This window comes from Miscanthus floridulus, chromosome 13, assembly GCF_019320115.1.
Source record: "Miscanthus floridulus cultivar M001 chromosome 13, ASM1932011v1, whole genome shotgun sequence".
Classification (NCBI taxonomy): Eukaryota; Viridiplantae; Streptophyta; class Magnoliopsida; order Poales; family Poaceae; genus Miscanthus; species Miscanthus floridulus.
The window spans coordinates 75,248,938-75,268,688 of NC_089592.1; the positions used below are offsets into that span (position 1 = coordinate 75,248,938).

General features: G+C 41.7%; 1 pseudogene; it reads right to left on the reverse strand.

Annotated features, from left to right (window-relative positions):
• Positions 1-19,751, reverse strand: part of LOC136500046 (uncharacterized) — a 38,961-nt pseudogene extending 19,210 nt beyond the window's left edge.

Below are 19,751 nucleotides of genomic sequence, written 5' to 3' on the forward strand. Positions count from 1 at the left end.
CCACGGATTAGGCAAGTTCTAGGACAGTGTCCTGTCCTCACATAGCACGACCACCTAGTCAACGAACGTATGCACATGGTGTGCTTCTCTAGCGGTCTTCCAAAACAGTCCATTTTTAAAGCCAAAACAACCATTTTTTTATGATGCAGCGTGAAATACCGTTGCTAAAAAAAATAAATTTAGGAGACAACCTCTTTATTTTATGAGGCGGACCAAAACTGTCTATCTTAAAAAACCGACGATTTTCAGAGACGATTGATCTATTTATAGAGGTAAAAAAATAACCATCACCTGAAGTCTTAAGCCATCCAGCTCTAAAATAAGAATACGAGGCCTACCTATATTAAAAACACCCGACCCATAGAAAACATAGCACTAATAAAACTATCACCCAGACGCCCAACCCTTTGCTATTGTCCATTTCTACCATGTGATGCCCACCTCTCTATTCCTCTCTCCTCTCTACATCTCTTTCTCATAGTCACATCCTAGCCAACCTCATGTCTTCTCGGAGGACTAATCTAACAAACCAAAAATCAACCTTTTTTAAAAAAAATAATTCAAAATCCTTGTTAAACTGCAAATTTGTCTTGTTTCTCTGGTCATGACGGAGGAGAGATCCGGTGGAGGAGGGATGGATCTAGCAGCACCACTTGCCCTGTACCCCTAGCCCAATCTATGGCGGCGCGGGAAGGGCACGTGATGACGACGACGGTGGTGCGGGATTGGCATGAGGGTGAGGAGAGATGAGAGTGGGAGAAAAGGGCATCCGGGTCCGTCCTGTCAGCGCACAGGGCACTACTGGAGGTGCAAGGCGCATGCGGCAAAAGGTGCTGGTTGGACACAAGCGCTTCATGCTTTTTAGTTGTGTAGATGTAGATACAGAGATAGTACGTCCTACTCTTGAAATGCCGGTAGTGTTCGTCTCAAACTGTGTTAAGCTTTGATTCCTAAAAGTGATTTACAGTTTGGAAACGTTTAGATTCTGTTGCACAAATGGATTAACAATTGAAAGATACATCAGTTCCGTCCCAAATTCTGCGGTTAATTCGCTTGAATTCGTGTTGATGGTCATTAATCCGACCGTTTTCATTTTTTGTTCTTGGCAAATCTAGAACTAGGACGAAAGTGACTGTTTTTTCGATCGTTTTTGCTTTTTCCGTTTTTTCTGCCGGGATATCCGCTTTTGTCTGCATAGGATAGATATCCTGTTTTAGAAAGTGCAATAATGCAGCACAGTCATTTATGCCACATCGTAGTAGCCTTGTCATCTTATATCTTGCAATCTTATACTTCTATCATCTTATGAGCCTTACGACATGGTCTAATATTATTTATGTGCTGACAATGTTGCTATGTCAGGTCGGTAGGTCAGTCATGTTTCTTGGTTCTATATGTCGACGTTCACATTTTGTCTGTCTATATCCTGACATGTTATCAACATGTTTCCATTCGAATGGATCCGTTTTCGATTTTCGTTGAATCCCGTTTTCGTTCCCATTTCTGGCCGTCCTGATTTCGATTTCGTTTCCATATTAAAATGTAAAAGTGAAAATAGGAGAGGATCTATCCCGACCGGTCCCATTCGTTTTCATCACAAATCCTCTTATTACCGCTAGCAGACATGTCCGTGCTTGCAACGACACCTGGACCCGTTCATACCAGTAATAAAGAGCTACCTATCTTTGTTGTGGATTTTAGTTACACTTGGTCCAAGCTTATTTCAATTAATTCAATAAGTTCTAAAACCCATAGTATATCACTACTGGAAATATCCACTTCTATGACAAATAACTTTCGTTACTGAAAGAGCCAAATTCGTCATAGTTTCAGTTTTATGACGAAAAACAGTTCGTCATAGAAGTCGCGTCATACTTTAACTTTTATGACCATTTTCGCAAATCGTCATAGAAGTGGCTTGATCTGTGACGAAAACAGAACATCATAGAACTGTTTTGGCATGCATGGCAGGGGGGCTGTCACGCTGGTGGGTGCTTCTGTTGGAGATGCTTTTCACGTGTACATGCTACAGCCGGTTGCATTGGAGATGGTTTAGGTATGTGTCACGGTTGGCGGTCCTTAACTCATACTATTAACCGCCAACATTTATATAAAATCCATCCAAATGAACAACAAACTTAGAAATAGGGCTCATAACTAACAAAGTTCCACGAGTTTTGGTGATTCATCAATTGTAGGAGAACATGTCGGGATAACATAAGAAACGTGCCAAAAGTACACAAAGAACAAGACGTAACATCATCCGACATGAGTCCAAGGGGAGAAGGCCCACTTACCAGGCAAATTAGGGCCATGTGAGGTGGAGAAAAAAAATGCCAAAACCCATGTCAAATCAACTCCAAACGGCGCAAAACTTTGCAGGACCCACCTAGAGGCATAAAGGAAGCATCTCACCAAAGATGGGGCCATTTGGGCCCAGTTGGGGTGCGAACGCACACACTCTTATCTTAGCTTCTAGCTAGTTCTAGTGTAGGGAGTGAGAGAGTAAGAGTGGAGAAGTACCGGAGTTGTCGGCTACCTTCACTAGTGTACTCGAGCCACTTGTACATTTAGCGGAAGGAATACCGGGAATCATCGTCTCTTCTACACTTGTACCTGTGGTAGAACCGCCCAACTTATATGGCCCACATGTGCTCATCATTATGGCCTTCTTTAATCAAAATTATACATGGTGTAATCTTGGTTGAATGAACTTTGGAGTACTACTGTCATAAACAATGGAAGTAATTATGTTGGAGATAAACCAAGGCCAAGATTTATTGCATCTTTACCATAAGCCTTGCTTGAGTGTTGCTAAAAGATAAAAGTTAGGTGAACAAATATAATATAATATAATATAAAAAATAAACAAACAAATAATAATAATAATAAATGTAATAATAATAAAGTTTAGGTTCCCAGTGCAATATTATGTGATGCAAGTATGCCTCTCTTTCTTACCTACCCAAAACTACATAAAAAGCCTTTAGAGGTAGGATGAAAAGAAGGCAAATATCAAAAGCCTTTAGTAAGGACTATACACATTGAGTGATCGAGTGAATCATTTTGAGGAGCAAAGCTAAACTTTATATTTTCAAAATCAAACAAAATCCAAGTTTCTAAGCAAAAGTAGAGTAGAAAGATTTGAATCCTTACTGTTTCATTATCCAATCACTCAAGATTTTAGGGTAGACACTCAGAATGTTCACATGCCCCGGTGAGGTTTGGAATAACTTGTATGCAGATTTCAATCGAGGAGATGAGCCAGCTTAATCCTTAGAACTTTACTTGAGCATGAGCAAAGGACTAAGTGTGGAGGAGCTTGTTGGTGGTTCTTAACTCACACTTTTAACCGCCAATATTTATATAAAATCTATCGAAATGAACACCAAACTTAGAAATAGGGCTCATAACTAACAAAGTTCCACGAGTTTTGGTGATTCATCAATTGCAGGAGGACATGTTGGGCTAACACAAGAAATGTGTCAAAAGTACACAAAGAACAAGGCATAACATCACCTGACATGAGTCCAAGAGGAGAAGGTCCACTTACTAGGCAAATCAGGGTCCAATGAGGTAGAGAAAAAATGCCAAAACCCATATCAAATCAACTCCAAACGACGCAAAACTTTACAGGACCGACCTAGAGGCCCAAAGGAAGCATCCCACCAAAGATGGGGCCATTTGGGCCCAGTTGGGGTGTGGCCACACCACTAGTGCGCTCGCACCACCACTAGGGCCTCTCGGGCCCATCTTTCACGTGTTGATAGATGCCGCCTTACCCATGTCGGGTCCTAGGGTGTCGTCCAGTTTTAGTGCACCTAGATGGTGGTTTGTAGGTTGGTTTGGTGCTCTCCATGAGGGGATGAAACATTTTCCAAGGAATCCCCTCCTCTCCACCTATAAAAGGAGGCCTCTCCCCTCCTCATTTGATCATCAAGGAAGAAACACAACACAAGAGGGCACAAATGTAGCAAGAAGAGAAGAAGAGCCACACTCTTATCTTAACTTCTAGCTAGTTATAGTGTAGGGAGTGAGAGAGTAAGAGTGGAGAAGTACCAGAGTTGTCAGCTACCTCCACTAGTGTACGATGGGCCACTTGTATATTTAGCGGAAGGAATGCCGAGAATCATTGGCTCTTCTACACTTATACCTCTACGTTTTGAATACTACTTGGAGTATAAGGTTCGCGTTTATCTTCGGTGGTGAGTTCTACTTTAAGTTAGTCTTGTTCATTATTTACTTGCGGGTTCGTTGTTTGTCCTTGTGATGAATACTCTAGTAAAGGGCCCTGATAAAGACGGATAAACTTGATCGATGCTAGAGTAGTAGTGGATAGCGTAGACGTGGTGTCTAGGCTAGAGGCTACCTTTGTTTGTGTCGTTCCCTATGGTTAAGGGATAGGTGGCAGGTGGTGACAGCCCTGTCCATCCCTCGTAACCCCCCACATTTGGGTTCAGTGTAGAGTTGGAAGCCATAGGTACTTGGCAGACCAAGTATAAGCCGGTGCCCGAAGTAAGTCGATAGTGGCAAAGCTATCTTAACTTAGGATCTCTATCCCTAGAAAACCTCATGACCCGACCTATCTTTTTTCTTGTTTCATTAGGTGAACTAGCTTAAGAGACTCTTACACCTCCGTTACTCATGAAAATACGATACCCTGAATACTTCCGGGTGAAATGCTACAACGGTAATTCCATGCGCTTGTGGATTATTTCTATATGTGTTAAGAAATATCAACAATCACCTTCTTATTGCACAACGTGGCCATCTCTGGTTCTTGCATGTTTTAGGTTCTTACTGAACCACGTGTCGGTTCCTTATTGTTCCACATGTCAGTTTTCTACTAGCACACGTGTCGTGTTGCCGTTGGATCACATGTCACTTCTTTATTGGACCATGTGTCGTATTTTTATTGGCCCACATGTCCGTTTCTTATTTGACCACGCGTCACGATGCTGTTCGTCCACGTGTTGTATTTTTATATGTCCACGTGGCTTAATGATTTCCTTCCATGTGTCGGATTTTTGATAACCCACGTGTCGTGCCCTGGCCAATTCATGTGTCATGCACTGGTTGGTCCACGTGTCGCATTTTTATTTGATCACATGGCCTATCCTAGTTCTACCGCGTGCAGGACTAATTACATCAGAAAAGTAATTCAAGATCGTCAATACTGCATAGACTAACAACATAATTATTCAAGCTAGCAATTAAATACCAATAATTAATATTTCACACGTCAACAGCAAGCCACTGACAGAGTTTCACCACAACAAACCATCACATGAGTCCACACAACAGACCACAAATGTTCACTGCGTTAAGCCGCATGAGTTGAAGACTGAGAGTTAATTACCAGGAGAGCTTAAGCGCATGACTTACTCACAAAGCCTATTGTACTCCTCCTGTCGCTGTTTCTTGAATTCCTCAAACTCCCTTCCAAACTATTCTGTCTTTCTCTTTAGTTCATCCACTAGTTCGATGAGGGTAGCGGTACTTTCCTATTCACCAGCAAGCTGCTCCCAAAGTGTCATCTCCACTGATGTCTCTGCTCTAGTGAAGCTTCTCAGGATACCAATATTCTTCAAAAAATGGTTTTTCCTGCTTGCCTAGGAGGGGGCTTGCCCTGGTAGAGGTAGAGGACCTTGGAAGCAACATCAGCACTAGTCATTGGTTGCTGCTCATCAGCAACATGTTCTGCTTGCATAGCTTTCATAGCTTCCTATGAAATTTAATCAGTAAAATATTAGGTTACAGATAGTGGAAGAGGACTTCAATTGAAAACCCAAGAAATTAATTCATAACAAGTAATGCATATGACTTCCTTAGCCTACTGCTAATAGAGATTACATAAGCACAATGCATAGGTCTTTTTGTAGCCTACTGCCTATAGAGATTACATAAGCACAATGTACAGGTGCCATATTGATTGGTGTAAAATTGTAACTACAAAATTAAATGATGTTGCCACATTAGGCTCCTAATGTGTTTCCTTCTTTTATGGCAATGTGTTTAGTAGATTTTAAGGAAAGCAAATGAGGGTACTTACAACTGCTGCTCTTGCATCATCGCTCAGGCCCTTTTTCATACTAGTATGGAAGTCCTTGAAGACTTCCATAGCATTAACATCTTCATCAGGTCGACCATGTTGTTCAAGTCCTGGATCATTATGTTGTTCATCAAGTCATTGTTTGTGTTCTATGGCCTTCCTCTTGTTCTCCTTCTGTGCACATTGTACATGAGTTTCTGTTTATATTTATACAAAGGAAAGAGTAATAATAAAATACAACCATCACTTATAAATGTTTGTAGCTGGACAACATAGGAGCGAGATCCTATAGACTGGTGGTACTTCACTTTTGCACGGTTTTGCTTGTTCTTCTTAGATGTTTCCTATAGCTTTGTTTGTGTTAGACTGCAGCCCAAGTAGACCATAACATGACTAGACAAAAAATTAATGGGTTCACACACACCTTGTTCTTGGCACTAGACCAAGTCTCAAGAAGTTCACACCACTGTGCATTGGTTATGGACGAGACATGAGAGGTCATAGGGATCTGATCAGCAGGGACATCATTGAAGTGTGTTTGCTTCAACCTATAGTGTGCCTGTCGTACCCCAGACTACAATATATTCTAGCAAGCTTCTTGTGTTGGTGGGTGAGCCTTGTCAATGTCCAGCCTTGATTGCACGCAGTAGTGTGAATGAAAAGTAAATCCGTTAAAGTTGCTCAAAGCAGAGTTGAATGTCAAGAGAGGATACCCATACATATAGTTAGCCTATTCATAAAATTCCTGTAATGGATGATACCAGAGGGCTTCTTATAATGTTTCCAATGTGTCAAAATTGGTATTTGATGCCTGACTACTATACCTGCCTCTGAGGCAAACTTAGTAGCTTGCACTGGATCATGTGGCCTTCTGTTCCCCTCAGCAACAGAGATGGGCATTGATGAGGACATGACACCCATGCATATGACCATGTTTGGCACATGGGATGGAGGGGAAGGAGGCCAGCAAGGGTGTCCAAGTCAAGAAGGAGGCCCGAGGCTAATTTGGTTTGAGTCCCTGAGGTGGAGGCCCAAAGCAACTCAAGTTCGAGTCTACCTCGGAATCCAGGACTAGTCTGTCTTAAACTGATCACCCAGGACGCATCCAGACTCCATTTTCGATGATCCACATATGGATGAAAAGATAATTGATAAGGAAGCTAATCCAAGTGGTTTCACGTCAAAATCTCTTCAGAATCAACAGGAATCATCGAAACAAATCAGCGTCCAGAATCTGCTAGGGTGCTGCGACATCTTCTTTTGGTCCGTTGGACCATGTATCGTGTTTGGGCCCATTAGGGGGCGCGTCTAGGGTAGGCGACGACCCTAAGACCTTTATAATCATACGCCGCTGCCGTCATTAGGTTTTGGGGTTTTGCTTATATTATTCTGTCAAGAACAGTTTCATCGTTCATCAGTTTATGAGCCCCTAACTTCGTGAGATAATCATTCATCTACAATTTGGTTGCGTTCTTTCTTGTTCTTGCTTGTGTTCTTCATTGCGCAGGCAGGGATTAGCCTTCTTGGTGAGGTCAACTTGGTCCGTGACTTGGTTGATAACTAGAGAAGCTATGGTGCTAAGATTACAGGGTTTGATCTTTCGATCTGAAGTCGGATCAGTGTATCATTCTCCGCCACAACGATAGTTACCATCACCTGACGGAAGATCGGGATCCCCAACTCCAAAAAGTGGTAATCAGAGCTAAGGTATACCGTCAGGTTGACTTTTATTCCTTAGTTTTGAGTGTTTTGCATTCGTCCCATAGTCTAGTGCCATACTCGTTTTTCCTGTCCTAGAACCTTCCACGTCATAACCTTTGCATATTTCAGTTTCAGAGTCCGTCATGTTGAGTTTGTGTCCTGGTCGAGATCTTGTTGCTAGTTAGGTCGTGTTAGAGTCCTGTTCGTGTGTTTTCCCCCATCGTTTCCATCAAATCTTTGCTGTTGTGACCAGTTTTGTGCATATTGTTCCCGTTTTGTTCTCTAATTCGGAGCTAATTCTTAAAACTTGTCTAGTTTTCGCATACGAACTTTGATTTTGACGTTCCATATATCAAAATCGATTAGAAATTTTTTTTGGATCCGTCCATCCCCCATCTTGTTGGGGTTCAAAAATTTTAGATTGGTCAAAAAGTGGTCACAAGATCCTCTTTTCGTGGTCACAAGGTTTTTGTCGATTTTGAGCAAGTTTTCTAAAAATTCCATAGGCCACATCTTTTACTTGTTTCAGCTCATATTTTCTGTGGTTACTTCTTTTGTGCCCCTAAGTAAAGAAAAAATATCAAAAAAAATAAAATAAAATAATCAAAATTTCCCAAAAAAAAAACAATGACAGACCAAAAAATAGAAAAAAGAGGGGCAAAAGAGGAACAATATTTAGAGGAGCACATAGAGAAGACCAAAGTGAGCTGTGTTAGCGTGTGCTGTCTGGTTCTTTGTTTGTGTTGCTGTTTCTATCCACCATACTTGTTTTTCATACACTTATCACCTTGCTATCCACCATACTTTTGTCACACATCTGATACTTGGAATATTTTAGACCAGCAATGAGAACAAGTATTTTAGACTATAATTTAGCATTACTTTCTGTTACTGACTTATGTGCCAGATATATATATTACTCTTTGTTTGTCTTCCAAGCTCCACAAATTCTTTAGATTAGTACAGAAAAAAGGGCTTTGTAATCTCGGTACCACTGCCTCATAGGTATCACAAACCAGCCGCCAATTATATCGCCACTGCTTGCATTGGTAAGAACTTTGTAAGAGCTTGGTAAGACATTTCCACTTGTTGTAAAAAGTGACACCACTGCAACCACGTAGTTATTTGGTAGGGATAACTTTCACCATTTATTCCTTGTTTTTGTGTTTACAATGACAGGTTGTTCGTATCCACCGACTTATGATGGTATAGGTGCCGATGAGTACATAGAGTGAGAAATTGCCATCGATAACATATTTGCTACTCGCTTTATGTGTCTAAGGAGAAAGGTAAAAATGCAGCTACTGTTTTACGATATTCTGCTTTATCTTGGTGGGAGTCTTTAGATCCTTCTGATAAACCTCAAACTTGGAATGATATGAAACTTCTTATGTGAGAAACCTTTGTTAATCCACCTCCTATTTTGACTTCGTATGCTAAGGTGCACCATTTAGAGGAAGAGTCTGTTGTTATTCCTCTTGCTATGACTAACCTTCTGCAGAATAATGTACATAAGCGAGAGGATGACATGGAAGAAAATGAGGAGCTCACAACCTCATATGCAAATTCAGAACCATCACTTCACCATGCACCTATTACTCCTGCTGAGAACACAGGTAATGCCCATAGTCCTACACTCACAGAAGGTAAAAATTGTCTTAATGTACTAAATTTTTCCACAAACCATGCTGTCATAGAGCAATTGTTAGTGGAACCCTCTCTTGATTTATCTTTGTCCCATGATAATTTGCTTGATGTTCCTTGGGACAAAGATGAATTGGTTGAAGATGCTTCAGTTTTACATGTTTTGAAACTAGTGACTTATGCTGAAAATAAACATGTTATTCATATTGCTACTAATTGTCTTCTTTACATACTTTGGGTTACATTGAATTTGATATTTTGTGTATCCTAGATTGTTTGGAAGAGAGCCTTTTTAAATATGCTGATTTGCCTTGGTTTTTGAAACACACATATCATGTTATTGGCAGATATAACAACAAGGGACAATATATGATACATCGAGTATACATTCGTAATAATATGAATTCTCCTTTTGTTGTATAAGATTATGATCATTTAGAGGGCAGCAATAATAATACAAATATTTTCTCATGTTCCTTAAAGAAACAAATTCACTTCCAAGAAGGGGAGCATTGTTGGTTGCTACCTATGTCTGCTCGACCATCTATTCCTACATTGTCTTTGGTTAGTTCTAATCTTTTGCATGATAGTGTTGACATACATCGTGTGCATTCGGATCATGGAGTCTACATGCTTGCTGAAATTTTTATGCGAGATGACATGCTAGAAACTTGGAAACATGTTCATGTTCCTTCTCACAATCATTTCAGTTTTCTTTGTCCTCGCAACCCCGTTCTCCTTTATGTTGTGCATGATTAGTTTCAAGCACAATCGACGCCGAGGACGGCTTTTCATCAAGAAGGGGAGGATGATAAGGACATGACACCCATGCATATGACCATGTTTGGCGCATGGGATGGAGAGGAAGGAGGCCAGCAAGGGTGTCCAAGTCAAGATGGAGGCCTAAGGCTAATTCGGTTTGAGTCCCCGAGGTGGAGGCCCAAAGCAACTCAAGTTCGAGTCTGCCTCGGAATCCAGGACTAGTCTGCCTTAAACTGGTCGCACAGGACGCATCCGGACTCCGTTTTTGATGATACACATATGGATGGAAAGATAATTTGATAAGGAAGCTAATCCAAGTGGTTTCACGTCAAAAGATCTTTGGAATCAACAGGAATCGTCAAAACAAGTCAGTGTCTAGAATCTGCCAGGGTGCTACGACACCTTCTTTTGGTCCATTAGACCGTGTATCGTGTTTGGGCCTATTAGGGGGCGCGTCTAGGGTAGACGACGACCCTAAGACCTTTATAATCATACGCCACCGCCATCATTAGGTTTTGGTGTTTTGCTTAGATTATTCTATCAAGAACAGTTTTGTCGTTCATCGGTTTGTGAGCCCCCAACTTTGTGAGATAATCATTCATCTGTAATTTGGTTGCGTTTTTTCTTGTTTTTGCTTGTGTTCTTCGATGCGTAGGTAGGGATTAGCCTTCTTGGTGAGGTCAACCTGATTCGTGACTTGGTTGATAACTAGAGGAGCTATGGTGCTAAGATTGTAGGGTTTGATCTTTCGATCTAAAGCCGGATCGGTGTGTCATTCTCTGCCACAACGATAGCTACCATCACCTGATGGAAGATCGGGATCCCCGTCTCCATTAGGCATCCTCAATCCTCCCATTGATTTGCTCATTTTGTCAAGCAAAATTCCACGAGTTCGAGGCATCGGCTTCCTCACACTTCTCAGCAATGGTACTATAAAATTTTCATACATTCAGATTATTAGAAAATTAACATGGATATCAAATAGCTAGTGTGAATTAATTGATAGACATGTGTAAGGTAATACCAACCTAGACAACTTTTATTGTTCTACGGGTAGGTGGAGACGGGAGTTTTCCTAGAGGGCTCCTCTTTAGCATGGCTATCATCATCTGGCCGTGAGTAGTCTCTCATAGGGCTAGGTAGCTTAGAGGGCTCCTCTTCAATATGGCTATCATCATCTGGCTATGGGCAATCTCTCATAGGGCTAGGTAGGGTGTTGTCCTGACAAATGTCTCCAGTCAATTCATGAAGTTTAAATTGATCCCTACGTACAAGTGTCAACACAGCAGAGCAAGAGTATGCAAATAAGCACCTAACTAGTAATGACAACTTATACGGAAGTCATTAATCTAATAAAGCACATGTCAGCTATACTCAAATATAGGAAATATGTAACCCCATCGCTATCTACATATCCTTGGTTTAGTCTCTACAGTAGAGCACACATCATAAAAGGAATTTGGGTACCTCTTTCTTCGTGTCCGTGTTCAGATCCAGTCTTGTCATCATGGTCGCGGAGCTAGTGCAGCCGACATTGACAAAGGGGTAATAGATCTAGCTCTAGCTAGGGTTTAGATTTGGTCGGTTATGGCAGGAGCCAAGGTAGGGGATCTAGATCTGGCTTGTGCCATCGTCAAGGCTGGGGTTCAGAAATGTATGAGATAGGGTGCAGCTAGAGAGTGGAGAGGGAGTCGAGCTACTGTGTCGATGGCACCTAGGGTCTAGAGCGGGGTGGCAGAGGGGCCGGCTGGAGAGTGGAGAGGGAGGCCATGGGACTAGGATTTGGAGTTGGAGTTGGAGGAGAGACGGTGCGGGTGGAGAATGGAGATGGAGGCGGAGACGACGACTCTTTGCGCTTTTATGTGCCATCACATTACCACAAATGCCCTTATCTGAAATCGATGGCGTGGTAAACCTATTTTCTGCGCGGAGGGCAAAAGAGAGACATCTAATTTTTGGTGCGTGTTGGCGGGACTACTCGGCGTGGTGCGAAATTAAATTTTCAAGGCGTGTTGGAGGGACTACTCGGCGCGCAGGCGCGGTGCTCAACAGAGATCGTAACTTATTCCTTGATTTAATAGGAAATGATTACGATAAAATGTTACTTACCTAATATCCATCTTTTCATTTTTTCTCCTGTGCACTTGTTTATATATCCGATGAGTTAGTTATTGCCTTTTTGTTTTTTTTCATAATAATATAAATAAATATAAAACTAAAAGAGGATGATAATAAATAAATAATTAAAATATGCATGAATTTGACACCTAAAAATTACCAAAAAAAGAAAAAAATAAACCTACTCGTTGTAGCTTGTTGCGCTGCATCTGTCGATTTTTTTTTGTGTGTGATTGCATCTGTGGCTGTTTGAACTAAGGCCTATAATTTGGAAGCAAGAGGAAGTCAGGCCTAGGGATGAAAAACCCTCCATAAATAATTAAATGGGTTATTGATATCGCCATGGATTTTCCAACCTGAAAAAAGTCATAAATTCTAAAGGGATTTGAGTTTTCAGAGAAAGAGAAAACAACACCATCCTCCTCGCTAGTGCTCTGGCAATTTGCCGACTCGCAGTACTCCGGGTCGTCCACCTCCTCGCTAGAGTTGCAGTTAGTGTTGTACATACCATCGCTCAAGTACGTTCCCATTGCTCGTCGCCGTTACTACTCGAATCGCCCGTGTATCAGAAAGTCCATAGCTCTATGTATTTGTTTACACCAAAATTTGGAAAGAAGAACGCGGGAACTCGAAGCTTCCAACATTGTGTCAATCAAGAATCGATTGCATAAGGATCGATATTAGTTGATTTAGATGCGACACTAGAATTGGCTCTCTTCGAATGACATCAGCAGATAACGACAAAGACCTGCAGTTGGCATCGGGAAATACATATCAGACTCTACAAAAAGGAAAAGATTAGGGTCCAAGTTATCTTAAGTTAGGAATGTTTTCTTTTATACCAAAGATTGTAATGAGTCGTACTTGAGTAGAATTCATACTTAGGCTCCGGGTATAAATATTGGACCCCGACTATTTTAAAAAGGACATCCAATCAACCAATACAAGTTATTTTCTTTTTTGGCTCCGTGCCAACCCTTAGGAGTAGGAGTAGAGTAGAAGCCGACCTCTGGCTGTATCGGTGTCAACAAGTAGGGCTCCGTGTCAACAAGTAGGGCTGTATCGGTTCGGCCGACCTCTGGCTTACCTGTAAGTACCGTCATGGCTTATACTTCTATTTATATGGCTGCATCGGTTAAGTTTGACCTCCACTGTGAACTCTAGTATAAGCTAGTTATCGATTTTTACCTAGTTCAAGTATGGCTGCATCGATCCGGTCGACCTCCATTGCTTGAATTAGATTAAGGTCAAGTTATCAGCTCTACCTAAGGGTGGCGTCCTTCGGGTAGATTCATTAAGTTACCGATCTTGCTGATATTTTTATCGTCGTTAGTTTGCAGCAACATCAACCTATCCAGTCGAGATCGATCTAGATTGGACTCACATCCTTTTAATCCCTTGTTTATCTTGTACATTGCAATGGTTCTTACTTCAAATGATGGACTACGTTTTATTGGCTATTCTACTTCGATCTTGATTGTGCGTAGTACGTGGTCAAGGCATGTCTGATCTTGAGAAGGTTTACTAGCTAGTTGAATCTGGTCTATAGCCCATTATCATGGCTGCATCGATCCGGTCGACCCTCACTATTAGTACTCTAGATCGGAGGATGCTAGCTGGTAGGTTTGCTTTTGACCAACCATGACCCTAGCTATTTGCTATGCCTGTATCGGCTAAATAGCCGATCACCCGTATTTCAACGTTCATAGTGTGTTTTGATGATCCTGCTAAATATGAGTAGATCTGTTTTCTTTAAGGATAGAATCTATTATCTTTATTATTGCTACATTGATCCGGTCGAACCCCACTATTGAAGATGATAGGTTAGATTTGAGGAGTTGATAGGTCTGCTCGGGTTGAATAGTCAATTGTTCACATGATATGATTCTTTTTCTACCCGAATCGGCTCTTTTAGCCGATTCGTCCGTGCTTTCACAGATATGACACGCTCTCATAAACCTGTTGAAGTATGGTTGATTCTATGAATTCTCTGGATTTAGTTTGTTGTTATCATCATAGCTGCATCAATCCAGTCGAACTTCACTGTTGATGGCAATGGATTAGGTCTAGACGGTTCGTGGGTCTGTCTGTATCAAACAGTCGATTGTGTGCGTGGCATATCCCTTTTTCTTACTAAATTCATTGGCTCTACACTACGTGTTGATCAAAATCTGATTTAGCCAGTGATGTATCTCTGACACATATATGTTAATAGTTCAAGGGAAAGAATCACTAAAATTGGGTACATCGCAATTGTCACTATAAAATCAGTCACAACCCGCGAGCATTACAATTCTTAACAGCTGATTTTCTTCTTGTATCGGTTTATTTGATCGATTTTCCCATTTGGCTGTTAGCCCACTGGATCGCTGAGCACTCACCAGCGTTGTCGACCACGACTAACGTTGTCCGACCACACACTATGACTAGAGGTAAAATAATGATGGTTCATGGTCGGCATCACTAACGCGTGCTCGACAACATTAGTGAGTGGTCGGATATCTCCGTGATCCAGTGGGCTAACACTGGCTGCTCCCGAAGCGGCACACTTGGAATGGTCTGGGCAAAAACCAGCATGTTCCATCTTAAATTACTTATAGGCTTTCTCTCCTTGTCAATTGCAGGTCAAATTGACTAGCACGCCCTTGGGAGGAATTCATAGGGTCAACTGGTCCTGCGTTGAAGCTAAGCAGATCTCTAGCCTTGCTCCATCAAGCAAATCCTTTCGGCTTACTGTGTGTCGACATTTTTGTGTTGACACATGTTTTGGCATGCCCGGTGGGACCCCACAATTGTCATAGCGACTTACAACAATAATGACATCCTTATGGTGCCTTATAAAGACCTACCCGATGAAGATAAAGATGTCATCAACAAAGCTATAGAAGAATTTTAGAACAAGTGTTTGTTGTCCTATACCAAGACACGCGACAATAAAGTTGTTTAGAAATTTCCACTACCAAGAATCTTGTTGCATGGGCAATCAGATACAGATGAAGCTAAGGACATGCATTTCTTCGTGGATGCCATAAACAAATCTATTCATGATGCCATATTAAACCATAATATAGTTTTTTTTCGAACACATTCCACAACACCATGAAAGAGGTGTTTCATGGATATCCAGTTGATCAGATCGGACTGGCTTATTACAACATTCCACATCCGTTGACTCAGGAGACTAATCAAGCTAGCACTAGCCATTAAGAAGCAGCACCAGCTGGTAATGATGATGTCCAGGTAGTTCATAGCTCATCTGAGCAGATTTAAGGTACCACCACCAATCAGATACAATATAATCCTGGATCATCAGCACAACATGTGCAATAGTCGATGGGGCAAGGTTAGAACCAGATGGTTAATTTTGGCACATTAGGCCAAATACCATCGTTGGCTCAAAAAATAGCGCCATCAGTTCAAAGGATTCATAGAGATATAAATTCTAATATCTATAACCAGAGACTTCAAGCAACAAACCAGCAAAGGACCCAACAGATAGAGGTTCCGCAAGGATATTATTATGGTACAGATTACAATACTCTTCATATGATTCCACATCTAGGGTATTGAGGTACCCAAAATTTTAATCCACAGATGGGTCAGTAATTGCAGAGAAATCCAAATTCAAATGGTGATGAATTGTTGTTTAGAGTGACCGAGATGATGAAGAATCATTTCAGTTTGAAGCCAAAATGGTAGACCTTCTCGTACAAACGCCCATATCCAGAGTGGTATGATTTGGTCGCTCTTACTACAAATTATAGGCTCCTAGAGTTTGCTAAGTTTATTGGTCAAGATAGCACAAGCACGATAGAATATGTCAATCGGTATCTCACACAGTTGGGTGAAACATCCATTGAAGAAGCCCATCGAGTTTATTTCTTCTCCTTGTCTCTGTCAGGACTAGCCTTCACTTGGTTTTCGTCGCTGCCAGTCAATTCCATTACCAATTGGGCTGACCTAGAGAAGAAGTTTCATACATATTTTTACACTAGGACAGGAGAAAAGAAAATTACCGATTTGACGACTATAAGGCAAAAAACTAATGAATCGGGCACTGAGTTTTTTTAGAGGTTCTGAGAGACCAGAAATTTATGCTTCTCATTGAACTTAACTGATGACCAGCTAGCTGCTTTGGTCATTCAAGAAATGTTGTCAACGTGGAGAGAGAAGCTACTGGGATACGATTTTGATAACTTAGGTTAGTTGGCTCAATGAGTGGCAGCTCTCAATAGCCAATTCCAGAATATGCGCAGAGATACCCGATTATAGAAGAATGTCGTAATTGCTGAAACCTATAATCCATATTTAGTTGATGACGGCTATGAAGATGATGATGAAGAGGTGGTTGCCACGGCTGAGTGGAATTGGGGTAAGAAGATAGTAATGGTGTCAAATCCTTGGGGAAGGAGAGTCAAAGAAAGCTATGATTTTGACATCACAAAATTAGACAAGCTCTTTAATTTCTTGCTCAAGAAGGGACAAATCAAGTTGTCCGATAATCATGTCATGTTGCCTCCTGATCAGTTGAAGAATAAGAAGTTCTACAAATTTCACAACGCCACTTCTCATTCTACTAATGAGTGTAGAATTTTTTGGGAACACATACAGAGGGCTATTCAACAAGGGAGGCTCAAATTTGATACGCCTCAAAAGATGAAAGTTGATGATAATCCTTTCCCAATAGATCAGAAACATGGTTGATGCTAGGCTGCTCAAAGGGAAGACTAAAATCCTAACATCAACCAGATCAAGAGAAACTAGAATAGTCAATCCTGAGATGCAAATATCGGCTGATGAATATAGAGAGATTAGAAGGCGTCGTGACCAACAAAAGAGTCGATATGAGCAGGAAGAGACATCAAGGGATGGGGCGACAAGCCGCGTGGTACATCTCAAATTTTGTTGAATAAGTGACAGCAGCAGAAGGAAAAGGATTATCAGCGTTGGTGTAGAAGAGCAAGAATACCAGCATCAACAAGAAAAAGAGAGGTATAAAAGAAAGCAAGTTGAATCACATTGGAATTGTCCTTTCTTCAGACATTGCTAGAACGAAGGTTTGAAATTAATTACCAGAAATAACTATCCAGAGTGCTATGAGTAATATTGGGAGTTTAGGCAATCTCAAACCAATCGTCGGTCTATCCATACTGAAGATGAGTATCATCATAATAACATGGATCGGCGCTTAAAAAATAGAAGTGTTCATGATCGGCTTGAAAAGCGAGTTGTTGATCAAAATTGGGCTGATTATGAAGAAAAAAGTAATGAGGAAGAATATGTTTGGCAGGAAGGCCAATGATGTCCAGGAGGTTTGACAAAAAGCCAAAAAAGAAGGATGCAATGCCTAAGGAGCAGAGAGCTAGAACAGGCTTAGGCATCCGGTAGACCTCAAGTGTAGTGTGCTAAACAAACAGCCGGTAGGGGTCAATCATCGGCTAATATTCAAGTGGCTTTTTTATTACCATTAGAATTTAGAGCTCCAGCAAACCAAGAAGTCTATTCGAATTTTGATAAATCAGAGTATGAAGAGATAGTTGCCAAGTTGACGGTTATACAGCGGGCTATATTCGATAAGCCAGTGAAACATCGACACTTAAAGGCTTTATATGTAAAAGATTTTGTTGATGGGAAGTTGATGAGCAAGATGTTGGTGGACGGAGGTGCTTCTGTCAATGTGTCTAAGACCTGGGACTAGGAGATTTGATTAAAACTGATATGATGCTTAAGGATTTTGGGGGTAATGCGTCTAAGACCCGGGGGGCAATGAACGTCGAACTAACAATCGAGAGTAAGATTCTGCTCACCACATTCTTCGTCATCGATGGAAAAGGTTCATACAGTTTACTCCTCGGTCGTGATTGGATTCATGCAAATTGTTGTGTACCATCGACCATGCATCATTGTTTGATTCAATGGTATGGAGATGATGTTGAGCTGGTTCGCGCTGATGAATCTGTGAGTATCGCAACGGCCGATCCAATATATTGGGAGCTAGAAGACTTTGAGTGTTTTTCTGGCAAGCTATGGGAAAAAGGCTTCATTAAGATCAGTGATAAAAGCCAACAGCCAATCCAAGCAATTAGCTCTTAGAGTTTGTTTTGATGGATAATCATGTCTTCGCGTCGACCAATGGGTTAAGGGAGATAAACATTGGTCCTAGAGATAGGCCTAGGCCGATGTACGTGAGCGCTAAGTCAAATCCTGAGTACAAGCCAGAGTTGGTAGATTTATTAAAGGGAATTTAAAGATTGTTCTGCTTAATGAGATGCTTGGCTTGGGTCGATCGATCATTTAATCTTTGATCTAAAAAGTTATGGTGTAACCTGTCAATAAGCAATCGATGGAAAATGTTTAAAGGAATATTATCCTAGTGCTTGGATCAACACTTGATGGCCGATTTGTTCAGTCATCGACTCTAATAGACGGTACCCGAAGGGTATCGCCTCTAGTTTAAAAATTAACCCAAAAGAGGGGAAAAGCCGATACAAGATGTATCACCTATAGAGCAAAACAAACACAGGAGCACTCATGATATATACAAAAACATTGCAGGAGTACGCTAAGATACAATCATGAAAAAATAGAGGACTTTATTGATTAGTTTGCCCTAAATACAAACTAATCGAAGACATGTTTATCACATCCTGAGCGGATGTGATGTCCACAATGGCCTCCGCTGCTTCGACGAATTCCTCAATCAACTCCTCATGCTCCTCGAGGCCGTAGCCCATCAGGAAGCTAGTCTCTATGATATGGAGCTTGTACCCGGTCTTGACCTACGCCATGGCCAGTGCCACCGATGTGCCATGACGAATGCCATGAAGGGCAATCTCCTAGATGAGGGTCGGAACATCATGGAGGCGGGCATTGATGAGGGGGCCCCAGGCATTGACGGCCGCCGTAGCCATGTTCGTCACCAACTAGAGAGACTCCAACTACACTATCAGGGCTAGCGATCACAGAAGCAGAAAAGTTATCAAGATAAAGACAGTGGAAATCAAAATAAAGGTGTTCCTAGAATCCATCTTACCCGCCACCATGGCGTCATACTCGGCCAGCCGCACCCGAGCAGCACTGGCCTCCCCCTCGATGGCGTGAAGGGCTGCTTGAGAAGCCCCGAGGTAGATCTCGAGCTGACCATTTTCTCGAGTTGCCTCGAAATAACGGTCCTTGGCTACCCTCCACTCTCGGAGGAAACGCCAGGCATCGTTGCCATTATAGAAGTCGGAGGAGTCCAACAACTAGTCCGCCATAGAAGCAGTATCAGATACAACATTGGAGGGCTCACTGGCCCTGGGAAGAGGACAAAGGCTATCATTTAAGATGAACCTATAAACAAGTTAGAAGAGTTCACCGCCGTGAGCAAAAGATATCGATCTCACCTCATACGATGAAGGCGCTGGCTCACCGACATGTCCTCCTCCAGAACCTCCCTCGTCGTGCGCTTGCCTCGGTTGTCCTCGCTGGCCAT